This window comes from Mus caroli, chromosome 1 (assembly GCF_900094665.2).
Source record: "Mus caroli chromosome 1, CAROLI_EIJ_v1.1, whole genome shotgun sequence".
NCBI classification, from domain to species: Eukaryota; Metazoa; Chordata; class Mammalia; order Rodentia; family Muridae; genus Mus; species Mus caroli.
The window spans coordinates 177,612,166-177,617,306 of NC_034570.1; the positions used below are offsets into that span (position 1 = coordinate 177,612,166).

Sequence of the window (5,141 nt, forward strand, 5' to 3'; positions counted from 1 at the left end):
CCTCCCTCCCTCCCTCCCTCCCTCCCTTCCTTCCTTCCTCTTTACTTTTTGGCAAGATATCAAGTAACCAAGGCTGGCCTCAAATCCACCATGTAGCTGAGGTTAGACCTTGAGTTTCTGATACTCCTACCTGCACTTGTCAAAAGCTGGGTTACGAGCATGCACCGCCATGCAGGAGTTATGTGGTGTTGGCCATTGAACTCAGGGTTGCATGTGTACTAGGCAAGAACTCTGCCCATGGCACTGCCTCATTAACCTTGTGTTAGCATCACTGAGACTACTAAATATTAGACAGAGACATCTTAAGGGAGTAAGAGTTTATTTAGGGTCAGAGGTAAAGGATTCAGTTTTTTTGTGGTAGAGGCAGTGAGGCACAATAGCTTGTTCTGCAGTGATGGCAGCTTCTCACATGATACCAACCAAGAAGCAAAAAGGGAACCAGAAGCTGGCTGGAATAGAACACTCTAAATCCTCTTCTTAGAGATCCCCTTGCCCCGGCCGTACCTCCCTCCTCAACGATTCCAGAACCAACTACAACAGCATTGGCAGTGGCCAATGAAATGTCTATACATACAAGCTTGTCAAAGGTATTTTGTATCAAAACTGTGGCAAGTTCTTTCTAGTCCTTTGTGCAAGAATTAGAACAAAGCTTTACAACTTAGACTTTCTGTTCAGGGGTGAGAGAAAAGGGGAAGGAATTCTGTCTGGAGTATATAAATTATCCAGCTATTGCTTAAGAATCATAATCAAAAACTTTCCTAGGCAAGATAATTGAAATAGTGATCTTATCGTGAGAACGCTACTAGGTGATTCTTTTAAAGTGAATAATCTGCAGTAAAAATTATGCCACAATTTATTTTGTTTGTGTGTGTGTGTTTTCTCTTTCAGCCGAATGGTTTTCAATAGCAATTACTGAAGTGTCAATGACCTTCTCCTTCAATGGAATTAAAAAACTTAAATGAAGTTTTACTCGTATCAGGCTTTGCTGTCACCCAGGCGATTGAGGACAGGATGTGTGCTACAACGATGCCACCTATGGTTAGTTGCTTCCCTTTGAAGCAAGGTAGAATTTTACATGGGCTTCAACAAAGAGCAGCCTAAAAGATGTGTGTTAAGTGTGTTAGCGTCCCCTCTTCCTGTTGGACAAAGAAGCAAGCAAACAGGAAGGTTGAGGCACTCCCCCTTGTTGTAACTAGTTGGGCAAAGTCAAGACCCTCCTTTAAAAATGAGTTCCTCACAGGAGATAATAGAACTATCACATGTTTTCTAAGCATTTGCAGCTTCCTCTCCTGGTTGCTGGCTTGTGTCCTCCTCACAGGAGCTAATAAAATCACCCTGTGTTTCCTAAGTGTTCACAGCTTTCTCTCCTGTTTGCTGTCTTGTGGCCTCTGATGAATTTTTTTTCTTTTGCTTAGATTGAATTTTCAGTCTTTTCCTTTATGGCTTACATTTTAGTTATTGTAAGAATAATATTCTTTTGATGACTGGATAGTCATAAAAATATTCATCACTATTGTCCGCAAGGTTTAGAAGTTTGCTCTTTCCAGCTTCCCAGGACACTTTAGTTTGTTCTTTTACAGAAAGCGGGGTGGGGGTGGGGGGGCAGTTCTTTAAGACTATTCAACTGTCCAGGAACCGTTTACTGAAGAGTTCATCTTTTCCTCTCAGCTTCAGGGTTTTCTTTTGTAGATAGAGTTTCCATCTGGTATGGTCCTGCTCTTAGAGGCCTCCATTATTCTATTGATCCATAAGTCTCCAATTGGGTACATAACATTCTGTCAAACAGTCGCTTTACTATATATTTTATGTGTTGTGTCTGCAGGAAGATAAACAAATGAAAGCAATGCATTCATACAGAGAAGTCCAGGAGAGCCATGACGTTCATGACGATGGCCACTAGGGACTCAAAGGTCAGCTATCTAGTGAGGAAGCAAGAGTCAGCAGAGGGGGGTCCTGACAGGTGTATTAGGATTGTCTAAAGGAACAGGAGTGACTGTGTATGTGTCTGTGTGTATGTATGTGTGTGTGTCTGTGTGTGTGTATATATACGTATATATGTGTGTATGAGTATGTATGTGTATGTATGTACATATGTGTGTATATATGTGTATGTACATATGTGTATATGTATGTATGTGTGTATGTATATATTTATGTATGTGTGTGTCTGTGTCTGTATCTGTGTGTGTATTGTATGCATGTATGTATAAGTATGTGTGTATGTGTGTATATGTATGTGTGTCTATATGTATGCTTCTGTATGTATGTGTATCTATATGTGTGTCTGCAAGTGTGTGTATATATATATATATNTGTGTGTGTGTGTGTGTGTGTGTGTGTGTGTNTGTGTGTGTTTATGTATGTATGTATGTATGTATGCTTGTGTGTATTAAAAGTGGATTGTTAGTAGAGCTTACAAACTGTGGTCCAAGCAGTCTAACAGTGAGGTTATTCAAAGGAAAGGCCAAGAGTCTGGTAGTTATTCGGTCCATGAGATTGGATGTCTCAGCAGTCCCAGCCCAGTGCTGGAGTCCTAGAAATCCCTAGAGAGCTACTGGTGTTTAGTCCATGTTGGAATAAAAAAGAAGTAGGTTCTAATACCATGAAGAAATCAATGCCTCAGCAGCAGCATAGATGAATTTGCTAGCTAGAGTGAGGGCTGCAGAAAGTTTGTTTCATCTGAGTCCTTTTATGTGGGCACAGAAGGGGTGACCAGTTTTAGGGTGGTTCTTTTCAACTCAAATGACCTAATCAAGAAAATCCCTCAGTGCCCAGCTGATGGGGTTTTAGTTGATTACAGACACAGTTTAGCCATTTACAACTGTAGAGTGGTATCTTGCAGGAATAAAAATAAGAATATTTTAAGGATGCATTTGTATGATAAAACTGCCAAGGAAATCAAAGAATAGCATTTGCATATTAAAGGTGGTATTTATACTTCAGAGGAGTAGGGCTGGGTGTGAGTCTGGCTGCTTTACAGATGGCTTTGTGCTTGGGCCGTAAGCCTTGCTTACATTGGGATCTAGGTACAGCGAGCTCCTTGGACTGCTGCATTTCATACAGTACTTATGTGATATATAGTTACTCCAGTTTTACTATGGAAAAAAAGAAAATCTATTATCCACATATATGCATTAAAATAATTTTTTAAAAAGCAGTGAAAGGCTCAGTGTACTGAGTTTTCTGTGTACTGCATACTTCTCAAATGTTCTATTTCTAATTTAAATTAAGTTTACACATACCCTCACCTATGTGGCTATGAAATATTAAGGTGAGCTGATAAAATATAATAAAGCTGAAATCCTGACTGTAGGAAAGACTAGTGATAAGGACTTGACAACTTACTTAAATATCCTTCACTTCAACTTAATCTGCAAAGTAGGAAAGTCCCTTGGGGATATTTTGTGAGGATTAGTGTGTCAGGCACTTAATAAAGGACACATTGCCCATTTTATTATTACTTCACTTAGCTGAGCCTTAATGCCTGTGTATACTCAGGTATGCATGTGTGTCTGTATAAACCCAGTCATAGGTATTCATTACTTTAGCCATGCTGTGACCAAGTACCTGACAAGAAGTAACCTAATGGGGTGTTTTTTTTGTCTGAGGTTGGAAAGGTGCACTTCTATCATGGTCAGGACGGCATGATGCTGATGGTTACATTGTGTAGAGTGTTTCCTTTGTCTGAGGTTGTGAAGGTGCAAGTCTATCATGGACTGGAAGGCCTGATGCTGCTGGGGATGCTTCTGGTTACATTGTGTCTGTACTCAGGAAGCAGAGAGCTGACTGAAAGCGGGGCCAGACCGCACAATTTCCAGCTGGGCTCCTATGACCCATATCCTCCAGCAAGGTTCCATCTCCTAAAAGATAGCCAAAATAGTGCCACCAGCTGGGGACTAGTTCAGAGATGTAAGTCTATGGGGGCATATTTCACATCCTAACCAATGGTCTGGATGTGGATATAATTTTTAAAATTTGTTCTCGAAAGTGTTTGGCTCACATGTGTCCCAGTTAGCTTGCACCAGCCACTTGACACAGCCTAGAGTCACCAGAGAAACAAATTGTCTAGATTGGTGAGGGAGAGCTGAACAGACACCATCTTTAGGTAGGTGGCCCTGGGCTGTAAGAGAGCTAACTGAGCATGAGACTTTGTGAGGTCCAGTGAGACTGCAGTAGTCTCCACAAGTCCTCTACAGTCCCTGGCCTGCCAAGAGAGTTCCCTGGTGAGAGGCCATGCTGTGTGCAATTGCAAGCAGGCTTCCTTTGTGGCCCACTCAAGTGCTTGCCCTGACTTCCTTAATGATGGACTTTTAAGTAAGAAAATTCTCTCCTCTACAGAGTGGCTTTTAAATAAGGATAAGACTAGAAAAAAAGGTTATTCAAACTCTTTTTAAATCTCATAGAATATTTTAACTGGCTTCATGAAAGAATCAGTTGTAAGATATAATTTAAGTAGGCAAATTTGCAGCTTAGAATTAAGTAACAATTTGTTTATTTAAGTCGATAAATATTCCAGATATATGTATTCAGAGGTTTAAGGTTTGTTGAGTGTAGAGAACCAGGGATGAGCAGGATAGCTCTAGAGTGAACAGGAACATTCTGGTTCTCCTTGTTTGTATTTTGGTGTAGGAAGAAAGAGGAAAGGAAGAGAAGGGAGGGAGACAAAGAAAGATGGAGCCCAAGCAAGCCCAAATGAGTTTTAGTTTTATCTTAATGGTTCTGTGAAGAAATATAATTGGAATTGGGTAGAGAGAAAACTGAGAATGTGGTTGCTATTTTATGTAAAATATTCTAGAAAGACCAAAAAGAAGTGAGAATGTAAGTGGGTGTCTGGGGACTCTCCAGGTGTGACATGATGTGTGCTGCTCCAAGAGTGATGTGTGCCATTCCAGGTGTGATGTGATGTGTGCCACTCCAGATGTAATGTGTACTTCTCCAGGTGTGATGTGATGTGTGCTACTCCAGGTATGATGTGTGCTGCTCCAGGTGTGATGTGTGCTGCTCCAGGTGTGATGTGATGTGTGTGCTGCTCCAGGTGTGATGTGATGTGTGCTGCTCCAGGTGTGATGTGATGTGTGTGCTGCTCCAGGTGTGATGTGATGTGTGTGCTGCTCCAGGTGTGATGTGATGTGTGTGCTGCT

At 41.2% G+C, this 5,141-nt stretch overlaps 1 protein-coding gene across 8 annotated transcripts in view; it reads left to right on the forward strand.

Moving 5' to 3' along the window:
- Positions 1-5,141, forward strand: part of Esrrg (estrogen related receptor gamma) — a 606,111-nt gene that overhangs the window by 161,565 nt on the left and 439,405 nt on the right. The window contains exon 1 of one of the 8 annotated variants that reach the window (XM_029477733.1): positions 632-1,038. The exons of the other annotated variants lie outside the window; for them this stretch is intronic. The gene's annotated coding sequence lies outside the window, so the exon portion shown is untranslated. Of the gene's footprint in view, positions 1-631; positions 1,039-5,141 lie in introns of those variants that run through there. 8 annotated transcript variants of the gene reach the window in all.